The sequence below is a fragment of the Capsicum annuum genome, chromosome 6, assembly GCF_002878395.1.
Source record: "Capsicum annuum cultivar UCD-10X-F1 chromosome 6, UCD10Xv1.1, whole genome shotgun sequence".
Lineage (NCBI taxonomy): Eukaryota > Viridiplantae > Streptophyta > Magnoliopsida > Solanales > Solanaceae > Capsicum > Capsicum annuum.
The window spans coordinates 59722652-59734914 of NC_061116.1; positions in this window are offsets into that span (position 1 = coordinate 59722652).

The window sequence follows — 12263 nt, forward strand, 5'->3', positions numbered from 1 at the left end:
TAAGTTCTCTCCATATTCTCCTCAAGTGGGACAGAGTTTCCAGCATAGATTCTACAACTGTTAGATCCTTGAGAGGTATGATCTTAATTATGAGAATGGCAGGAGTTAGAGAAGTTTTAAAATACTAGAATCTATAGCCTAAAATGGAACAAAAGAAAGGGAAACATTCCTAAATTCCTTGTAGCCTTCCCCTTATAAGTGTGGCAAGCAACATACCCAAAAAGGGACTCTACTTGACATGGATTTATGGACACCAAATGACCCTAAATCGAGCTCTAAAACTAAGTTTGCCACAATCCGAACTAGGGCCTAGTTGTGCCAGGTATTTCAAGCCCACCATGGATTAGAGACAACCCCCCTTAGTCTAACTACAAGAGCACAATAATCATAAAAATAAAGTGGAAGCCAATCAAACTAGTAATGATAGTTATAGGAATAGATGAATAAGATTATGTTTCAAAGAATTCAAAAACAATCCACCCAAACTTGTCCACAAAAGTCTCTAAAACCAGAATATCAACTAAGTTGGGACATGCCTCCGACTATGACCAAAAAAATCCAAAAGTACTATGACAATAAAGAAATAATAATGAAATGGAAAGGACATCTGAAAAATGGAGTCTTACCACTTCACAACAACTCAACTAACATGCTCAACCACCTAACGTTACATAAGAGCAATAGAAAACCATTATCTAGGGATGGTCAATAGAATAATCATTGGCATATAACTCATAAATTAAGGATAAAATAATAAAATTAGCAAAATCTAGTCATAAACCATATGCACCACATTCATATTCATATATAGAATGTCAGGATAGGGACAAGGGTCATAAACAAGAGAGTTTGAAAATATAAACTAAAACTATTTATTATGTGCTATTCTAAAGGTACCCAAGTGCTATATGGGTCCAACTCCCCTATTGGAAGGTCCCAAGTGCATGTTAGTCGTATGAACCAAGGAAAACCAAGGGAAAAATAAAGACACCAAAGCAATGGATATCATAAAATAAATATATAGCAAGTGTACAACAATCGCACGATCATATAGACCCCTAACTCTAGCAAACATGGTTTTCAGTGTTCATCCCCCTGGGACTTACACCTTCACAGTGAGCTACAAATTCTTATCAAGCCTAAATTAAAATAATTTAAACATAACCCAACCATTAATCCAGGAGTTATTCATTGAGGTATTTACCACTTGGTATCATCATACCAATATGCTTGCAAGATAAATTAATTATGTCAAACTAAATCCACAACCAAATTGGACTTTAAAGTTTTATTTAAAATCCAAAACCACAACCACGAAGGCCATCCAAAAACATTTTTCATTCATTTATCCTTTAATGCAATAGATTAAGTTCAAACTAAGTTAAACAATGCAATATTTCATATTCAAAACCAAGTTTGAAAAGTAGGTTGAAGTTAATACTAATATCAAGCCAAAATTCATCAAATTTAGAGAAACTCATGTCCCCCATTCAACCATTAAAATAATACATCATTTCATTCCTAAAATAATTAATTTTAAGCATGGATAATCAATTCAAAATATGTGAAAAGTAATTCAAGCAATCATAACCCAAACCCCTCAACCTAATTTCAAACCCATAATTTAAATCACATGAAAATCCATTCAATTAATGACATAATGTAAAATTCAAGTTTAGCTAAAAGAAACATACCTAAAATACATAAGGAATTGAAAATAATTTGGAGTTTAGAGTTTAAATAGTTAGTCCCTTGTGAAACCCTTGGATTTTTCTAGTTTAATTGTTAAAGATGAAGAGAATGATCTTTGATCCTTAAAACTAATGGGAAAAGAGTATATTTTATATTTAAAGGTTGTACAAGGGGTGAAAGAACCAAAAGACCCTCACCCCAAGTGACAGAACCAAAAACTAGACAAATTTAAAACATCAGCAAAACACGCTAATATTGAGAGGTTAGTCTTCGTGCCACGCCAATATCTCTATGACACGACCTTATCACGGAGGCTTACTACCTCAGGATCCAAAAATTACCTCGAATTCCTTTGAAAATACAAAAAATTTCCAAAACACCCTTTTAACATTCCTAATCTTAATTCAAGTAAAAAGTTAATATTACACACGTGGGAAGGTCAAAATAAGATGATCAAAATTTAAATGGGTCTTGTATTTTTCCCCCTTTAGGATCATTTGTCCTCGAACGATGAGTTAGGATACTTTTAGACAGAGAATAGCAAGAATACATTAGAAACAAATGACAAATTCAAATTGTAACAAGAAGGAAACAAGACTCATACCTTACATATTTTTATCCAAGTCAGGGAACAATAATGGATAATTGGCTCTCATAGATTTTTTAGCTTCCCATGCAGTTAAACACTCTGGGTTTCTAGCCTTAAAACAAATCCTGGATTTGTGGCCTCTGGATAGGATACAACTAGGTGAAATGACTCGTACACTAGGATACAAGTGGTATAGGTTAGTCATATATTGACCAGCGTTGGTTGGTGGGTTGAATTTTGTTTCTAGAATGGGTACAATTTGTTTGGTACGAGTTGTATGGATGTATATGGGTTGTTTGCTTACTTCACTTAATGTTATACTTGACAACTCAAGTTAGATCTGGGTATGATTGGCTCACCAAGAGCTATAAGACAAGGTACGGGTCATACCATGAACTTGTATGGTAGACAGTGTTCAATCCTCTTGGGATTCTATTCTGCTAGAGGTACGGGTTGAGGGTGCTATTTGAATACTTAGATATGACATAGTTTAAGGTGATTCATACCTTGGATAGTATTGGGTCCAAGGGAGGTGTCCTTGGAAATAAGTGGTGGCTACCACTTGTATTGAATGGGTACGATCTTTAGGGATAATCATACCCACCTGACAAGATTTTTAGGAGTTTAAGTAAGGGCAATTTAGATATTTCCCTACTTAACCTAATAAGTCACCATAACTTATATTCATATAAGGAGGTTATTTTCCCTATTATTATATTCATTAATACTTAGAAACTTCTTTTAAACACTCTACAATTCTATTTAAGGATTTTGGGTAAAAGAAGGCTAGGGTTTTATCTTGATGATTTATTTGGGGCTATGGTTGGTGATTTATCTCCATCATCTTCTTAGATTAAGGCATGCTCTCTTCCTCTTTGTTATATACAACTAAAGGCATGGTTTTATAGAATATTTTTATAGCATAATTATTGTATGGTTTTTGGTTTTCAACTATAATATGGGGGTTTTGGTTATATATGCTTGGTTATGGTTTTCCCATATTTTAATTATGCTTTTATATTCTTTAATGATGGTTTTGGATAATTGGTTGCATGGTAATGGTTATTAGGTAATTGGCTTTGGTTTTGCAAATACTATGCCCCCAATATGTTTGATAAAATGCCTATGAGAATGTTTTCATTACATTGTTGGATTTTAATGGAACTTATGCATGGTTTAAACTTAGTAATGGTAACCTAAATGGTTTAAATAGTTTGGAATGGTTAAATAGAATGGTTTTGGGTTTAACAGCCATTCTTGTGGGGTACAATAGAATCCCCCAAGTAATCATAAAAATGGAAAACTTGTGGGATACATGGGACTCCCCCAAGTTAACTTGGTAAATATGTACACAGGAATCCCTTTACCCTAAAATGGTATAGCTAAGGAATATACTTGCAAATTATAGTTGGTATGATGATACCACTACGTATATAACAATGGTTTGGTTGGTTAGAAAAAGTTATAATTAAAAAATAATAGTAGGGTGTCATAGCTAACTGTAAAGGTGGGATTTAAACAAAATAACACTGGAAACTCATGTTTGTCAACATAAGGGGTAGGGCATGGTGACCCTTTTATGATACTACAAGGTACGCAAGAATCCTCTAACTACATTGTACATATGTATCATGGAGAGTAATGGTACTTGGGAATCTCTTTCTCTTATAGTATCTCCAGTTCATGTGGCTACGTACATCAGGGCCTGTTTAGAGGGTTATACTAGACCCATATAGCACATTGGTGGTTAAGGACGGTTAAGCTACACATACCTATGCAAATGGTTTCAAATACATGTTAAACCTGGTTTCCTTTGCCGATATGGTTATAATATATAAATATATATTTGGTTTATATGCATATGGATGGTTTACTTGGTTTCTTTAAATAGAATTTTTGTATCCTTATCTTGAATCCATGGTAGCATTCACCCTCTAAACTATCTTCAGGCAGTTGTATCCCCATGTGATATAGGAACCAGCTATTCTACTCCTCCTTCTTAGCATTCAAAGATTCGGGGTCAGATTTTGGATTGAAGTGGGGATCTTTCATTATTTTGAAAGCCTTTATTTTATGGATAATATTTCATACTTTAGTTTATTTATGGATATTGGTTTTGGCTATGGTTATGGGCATGTACCAACTAAATTTTAGTATACTTTTGTTTAAAGGCTATTGTGGAACTACAATGGGTTGGTATGGGCAGGATTGTTATTAGTGTTAGACTTAGTATTGGTATTGGTATTGGGGGTAACACCAGTTGATAGGATTGTTGTTTGTTTTATCCCTTAGTGTTATGTTATTGAACTTGGTTTGGTTATTATGTGGTTGAGCGGTTTATGGTTTGGTTTGGTTATCAAATGGGTTTGTGCAGTTGGACTATATTAGGTCGGTCTCGGTTATAGACCTATCCTAGAGTCTTGATAGAGAAAATTATTCTATCTTGTTATATGTTTGAAATTCAGTCAACTCACGGTGGCTGGCTAGATATTTGGTTGGGTAATGGGGGTGGTCTCTGGTCCCGATCAAACTTGGGACACCTATTATGACAAAGCCCCAGATCAGGTCAGGTCAAATTGGTATCAGAGCTTTAGATTCATGGTCAATTGGGAGTCCACAAAGCCATGTCTAGTAAAGTATTTTTTAGGGGTGTGTAGGATGCCACACTCATAAAAGAGAGGCTACAAGGCATTTTGGAATGTTTCACTTTCTTGGTAATCTATTTTCAAGCTTAGATTCTAAGTCTTGGAATTTTCTCTAATCCTTATTTGTTCGCTTATTAGATCATGCCTCATCGATCTGGAATACATGGAAATCCTTCTATCTCATCTGTGAGGACGGTGATAGAGAATACCCTACACCTAGAGTTCACACTCGATCTCAGGGTCTTATCCCTAATTGTTCTAGAGCTCCCATGTTTCTGTTAGTCCTCATAAGGGTAAGGTGACTAATGTAGAATTTCATCAAATGATTTATACTGTTACTTAATTGGTTACTAGTCAGGCTGAGCGGGATACAACTAGTGTTTTATCTATAAAGATGAATCCTCCTACTTTTACTAGAGTAAAGGAAAAGGAGGATCCTCAGGCTTTCTTGGACAAAATGGAGAAAGTATTCAGGGTAATGAACACCGCAAATATGAAAGGTGTAAACTTTGCAACTTATTAGCTCAAGGATATTTCATACTAGTGGTATAAGGAGTGGGTAAGGATGGATGTGACGTAGAGTAGTTGTCCTTATAGGGGGGCTTTTCTAATGCTTTTCTAGATTGCTTCTTTCCCTAGGAGCTAAGGGAAGCGAAGATGGAGGAGTTTGTGAATCTTAAGCAAGGAAGGATATCTGTCAAGGAATATACCTTAAAGTTTTATCAGTTGTCAAGGTATACTCCAGACTTAGTGGTTGATATGAGAGCGAGGATGAGAAAGTTCACTTCTGGTCTGTCTCAATATTTGATCCTTGAAAGCAAGACTGCTTTGCTAATTATGGATATGGATATTTTAAGGTTGGTTGTCCACATGCAGCAGGTAGAGAATAAAAAGAGAAAATAGGTAGAGTTTGGGGACAGGTAGGGTAAGAAGAGCAGGTTCTTTGTGTAGGGTGGTGCTCAATAGCAGGGTCATCGAGATAGTGATAAGTGTCCAAAGAAGAAGTAAAAGAGTTCTTTTTCCTTCCCTAATGCTAGCAATTTTAACCAAAATAGCAGGGTGATAGGCGTTAGCAAGGTGGTTATAATTTCTAGGAACAAGGTACCTAATCTCAAGAGAGTGGGGCACAGTTGGCTTATTTATGGCCTCCTTACCATTTCTTTGGTCGTCTTCCGTGGGGATCTTATGATGAAGGGAAGGACAAGTGTTTTAAATTTGTCCATCCAAGACATATGCTCAGAAACTGTTCGGTTGGTTAGGATGCTTTAGGAGCGGTCAAAGCTCCAGTTGCTTCTTCTTCTGCTCTTGCACCTAGTGGTGCTATTTCGGTGACTGCTCCTGCACCTAATGGTGCTGCTTTGGTGTCTGCTCCTGCTTTTAGTACTGGCACAGGCCGAAATAGGTTATATACTCTTGCATCTCGATAGGAATCTAAAGCATCACCTATTATTGTTACTGGTATGTTACAACTCTTTTCTTGTGACGTGTATTGTCTGCTTAATTTGGGGTCCACACTTTCTTTTGTGACCCCATATGTGGTTGTATGTTTTAGTTTTGATCCTGAGGTTATTTCAAACCCTTTTTCTTTTTTCTACCCAAGTAGGTGACTCAATTATTTCTAAAAGAGTCTATAGTGGGTGTGTGGTATCTTTTGGTAGCAAGTAGACCTTGGTAGATCTGTTTGAGCTTTATTTAGTAGACTTTCACATTATTTTGGGGATGGACTGATAACACACTTGTTACACGTCCTTAAATTGTCAGACTCGTAATGTTGTCTTTACGTTCTCTGGTGAACCGGTTATAGGGTGGAAGGGTTATTCCCTAGATCCTAAGTGAGGTTTATTTCTTATCTTAGAGCTCAGAGATTAATATCTAAAGGGTGTCTTTATCACTTATTCTGGGTTAAAGATTCTAACTGAAGGGTCCTTTTTTTACTCTGTTCTAGTGGTAAATGAGTTTCCTGAGGTCTTTCAGATGATCTACTTAGTGTTCCTCCAGATAGGGAAATTGAGTTTGGTATTGATTTGGTTCCATACACTCGTCTAATATTTATTACTCCTTATAGAATGGCTCTGGCTGAGTTAAGGGAACTTAAGAAGCAGCTTAATTATCTTATGGATAAGGGATTTATTCATCCTAGTATATCCCCGTGGGGTGCACCGGTGTTGTTCGTGTTCAAGAAGGATAGTTCCCTTTCGATGCGCATTGACTATTGGCAGTAGAATAAACTAACGATTAAGAAGAAGTATTCTCTTCCAAGGATAGATGATTTGTTTGATTAGTTGCAAGGTGCCAAGTTCTTTTCTAAGATAGATCTTTGGTCTGGGTACCATTATCTTAATATTAGGGATGAGGATATCCCTAAGATGACTTTTCATACTCGATATGGGCACTTTAAATTCTTTGTGATGTCATTTGGTTTACCTAGTTCCCCAACGGCATTTATGGATTTAATGAACAAGGTTTTCCGGTATTTCTTGGATCTTTTTGTTATTGTTTTGTTGATGACATTTTGGTTAATTCTAAAAGTGAGGTGGATTATCCCAAACACCTCTGTGTGATGTTGCAGACCTTAAAGGAACAGAAGTTGTATGCCAAGTTCTCTAAGTTTGAGTTTTTGTTGAATGTTGTAACTTTTCTTGGTCATATTATTTTTAGTGAGGGGATCATGGCGGATCCTCAAAAGGTGGTTGTGGTTAAAAGGTGGCCTAGACCCATAACTCCAACCAATATTCATAGCTTCTTGGGTTTGGTTGGGTATTATAGGCGGTTTGTGGAAAGCTTTTATTCGATAGTTGCTCCTTTCACGAAGTTAACTCATAAAGAGGTAAAGTTTTCTTTATCAGATGCATATAAGGGAAGTTTTGGGAAGCTTATGGATAACCTAACTTCGGCTTCACTTTTGACCTTGCCAGAAGGTATGGAGGAGTTTTTGGTTTATTGTGATCCATCTCAGGTAGGACTTAGCTTTATTATGATGCACATGGGAAGGTGATTATCTGTGCTTCCAGGCAGTTGAAGGTGTATGAGAGAAATTATCCTACTCATGATTTGGAGCTTTTAGTAGTGTTTTTTTCTTTTAAAAATAGGTGGCATTATTGTATGGCGTACACGTAGACATCTTTTATAATCAAAAGAGTCTACATTATGTGTTCACTCAGAGGGAGATAAATCTCAGGCAAAGGACATAGTTGGAACCTCTCAAGGACTATAATATGAGTCTTCACTACCACCCAGGTAAAGCTAATGTGGTTGTGATGCTCTTAACAGGTTATCCATGGGGATTTTAGCTCATGTAGAAAAGTGAAAGCGGGAATTGGTGAAGGATATTCATTGCTTGTTCAATCTTGGGGTTCATCTCTTGGAATCCAAGGATGGTGGGGTAATGGTTCAGGAAGTGGTTAGATCATCACTTGGTGCAGAGATCAAGAAGAAGCAAATGCTAGATCCTATCTTGATTAAAATCAGGAGTGATGTTGGTGGGTCAAAGGTAATGGTATTTGAGATCAGTGGTGATGGTACTTTATCATACCAATTGAGGTTATGTGTTCTTGATGTCGATGATTTGCAAAAAAGGGTGTTGGTTAAGGCACATGAATCACGCTATGTTGTTTATCCTGGTTCGATAAAGATGTATCATGATCTCTAGGAGCTATATTGATGGAATGGTATGAAAAGGTATGTGGCTAATTTTGTAGCCAAGTGCATGGGTGCCAACAAATCAAAGTTGAGCACATAAGGCCTGGAGGGTTGTATCAAGAAATTAATTTGCCCAAATAGAAATGGGAGGTAATCCGTATGGATTTTCTTATCGGTCTTCCTCAATCTGAGAACCAATTTAATTAGATTTGGGTCATCGTGTATAGAATGACGAAGTTTACTCACTTTTTGCCAGTGAGGACTACCTTCTCGGCGGAAGATTATGTGAAGTTGTATCTTCATGAGATAGTAAAGCTCCATGGGGTACCTATTTTTAATTATCTCTAATCAGGGTACAGAATTTTCTTCTTACTTCTGGTGGTCTTTGTAGAAGGGATTGAGTACTAAGGTGAGTTTGAGTACTACTTTTCACCCTTAGATGGATGGTCAAGCGGAGGACTATTCAGACATTAGAGGATATGCTTTGGGCATGTGTGATTGACTATGATTGCAATTGGTTTGAGAATTTACCTTTGGTAGAGCTTGCTTACATTAATATCTATCATTCTAGTATTGGTATGTCCCCTTTTAAGGCATCATATGGTAGGAAATATAGATCTCCTATTGGTTGGTTTGAGCTTGGTGAAGCGGACATGTTGGGTACGGATTTAGTTCATCAGGCTATAGAAAAGGTGAAGGTTATTTGGGATAGGCTTAAAGTTTCCCAAAGATGCTAAAAGTCCTATGTAGATGTTAGATGTAGAGACTTGGAGTTTGAGGTTGTGGATAGGGTTTCCTCAAGGTGTCTCCCATGAAGGGAGTAATGTAGTTTGGAAAGAAAGGAAAGCTCAGTCCTTGGTATGTTGGTCCTTATGCGATTTTTTGTAGGGTTGGTAGTGTAGTTTATGAATTGGAGTGGTCTTTCAGTTTGAGCTCCATTCATCCAGTATTTTATTTCTCTATATTGAGGAAGTGTCTTGGTGATCCTTCCTCGGTTGTTCCTTTGGAAGGGTTATGTATCTCAGATTTTATGTCTTATAAAGAGGTGCTGATTGAGATACTGGATAGGCAGGATTTTGGTTAAGGACCAAGGATGTGGCCTCGATTAAGGTTTGGTGGCAGAACCACAAGGTGGAAGAGGCTACGTGGGAAGCAAAAGCATACATGAAGTCCAAGTATCCACATTTGTTCTCTACTTTAAATATTTGAGCCGAAGGTACGTGTTTTTGAACACATCTTTAATTTTTGACTTTGTTAAAGAAAAGATTAATATCCTTGCATCTTTTTTTCTAACACGGTTAAAGGTTGGATAGATATTGTATAATGTAAATGAATTATGCTTGTGGTTACCCTACCTTGTCTTTCAATCGGGAAGAATGTTCCTAGTGGGGGAGACTGAAACACCCTGGTTTCTGGCCTTAGAAAATTTCCTAGATTTTAGGTTTTTGGATAGGATATGACTAGGGGAAATTACTCGTACACTGGGATACGAGTGGTATAGGTTAGCCGTATGCTGACCAGTCTTGGTTGGTGGGTTGGATTTGGTTTCTGGAATGGGTTGGATTTGGTTTCTAGAATGGGTATGATTTTTTTGGTATGAGTCGTATAGATGTATATGGGTTGTTTTGTTACATTTCTTAATCTTAGACTCAGTAACTTAAGTTGGATTTGTGTACGAGTGGCTCACTAAGAGCTGTAAGCCAGAGTATAAGTCATACCATGGACTCATATGGTGGACAGTGTTCAATCCTCTTGGGATTTTATTTTTTCAAGAGAATGGGTCGAAGGTACTAGTCGTATACATAGGTAGATACAAGTCGTATACTTAGATAAGACATGGTTTGAGGTGAATCGTATCTTAGATACTATTGGGTCCAAAGGATATGGCCTTGGGTATGAGTGGTGGATACCACTTGTATTAGAGGGTATGACCAATATAGATAGTCGTACCCACCTGACGGGATTTTTGGGAGTCTAAGTGAGGTCAATCTAGACATTTCCCCCCTTAACCTAATAAGGCCACGACTTATATTCCTATTGGGAGGCTATTTTCCCTATTATTCTATTCATTAACACTTAGAAACTTCTCTTAAACACTTTACAATTCTCTCTAAGGCTTTTGGGTAAAGGAAGGCTAAGGTTTCATTTTGAGGATTTATTTAGGGCTCTTGTTGGTGATTTCTCTCCATCATTTTCTTTGTTTAAGGCATGTTCTTTTCCCTCATTGTTAGTTCTAACTAAAGACATGGTTTTATACAATGTTTTCATGGCATAATTATTGTATGGTTTTTGGTTTTTAAAAATATAATATGGGGGTTTTGGTTATAAATGCTTGGTCATGGTTTTCCCATTTTTAATTATGCTTTTTTATGTTTTAATGGTAGTTTTGGATAATTGGATTTGGTTTAGGAAATACTATGTCCCAATATATTTGATAAAATGCCTATGAGAATGTTTTCACTACATTATTGGATTTTAATGGAACTTATGCATGGTTTAAACTTGGTAATGGAACCCTAATTGGTTTAAATTGTTTAGAGTAGTTAAATGGAATGGTTTTGGGTTTAAAAATAATTCTTGTGGGTAAAATGGACTCCCCCAAGTAATCATAAAAATGGAACACCTATGGGTACATGGGACTCCCCCAAGTTAACTTGGTAAATGGGTACATGGGACTCCCCCAAGTTAACTTGGTAAATGAGTACATAGGAATCCCTTTACCCTAAAAAGGTTTGGCTAAGGACAATACTTGGAAGTTATAGTCGGTATGACGATGCCACTATGTATAGCCTCGATTAATAAAAATTGTTTGGTTGGTTGTAAATGGTTTTAATTGGAAAATAATAGCAGGATGTGATAGCTAACCGTGAAGGTGGGAATTCAATGAATGAAAATTGGAAGCTCATGTTTATCGGCATAAGGGGTACGACATTCAACCCTTTCATGATACTATGAGGTACGCAGGAATCCTCTATGTACATTGTACATATGTATCATGGAGAGTGAGGGTACTTTCAAATCCCTTTCTCTTATGGTATCTCTGGTTCATACGGCTATACACATCGGGTCCCGTTCGAGGGGTTACACTGGACCCATATAGTTTGTGGGTGATTAAGGACGGTTCAGCTACACATACCTAGGTAATTGGTTTCAAATGCTTGCTAAACCCGATTCCCTTACCCGGCATGGTTATATATATATATATATAGTTTGTATACATATGGATGGTTTACTTGGTTTTGTTAAATGGCATTATTTTATCCTTATCTCTAGTTCATGCTAGAATTCACTCCCTAACCCATCTTCGGATAGCTCTATCCCCATGCGATGTAGGAACCGGCCGTTCTACTCCTCCTGCTTAGCATTCGAATATTCGAGGTCAGCTATTGAATTGAAGTGGTGATCTTCCATCTCTCTGGAAGACTCCATTTCATGGATGTTATTTCATACTTTTGTTTATTTATGGATATTGGTTTTGGCTATGGTTGGGGGCATGTCCCAACGAGATTTTGGTATTCTTTTGGTTAGAGGCTTTTGGGGAAATGCTATAGGTTGGTATGGGCAGGATCGGTATTGGTGTTAGCCTTAGTATTGGTATTGGTATTGAGGCTGACACCGGTTGACGAGATTGTTGATTTTTCCATCCCTTTAGGTTATGTAATGGAAATTGATTTGGTTATTATATGGTTGATCGATTA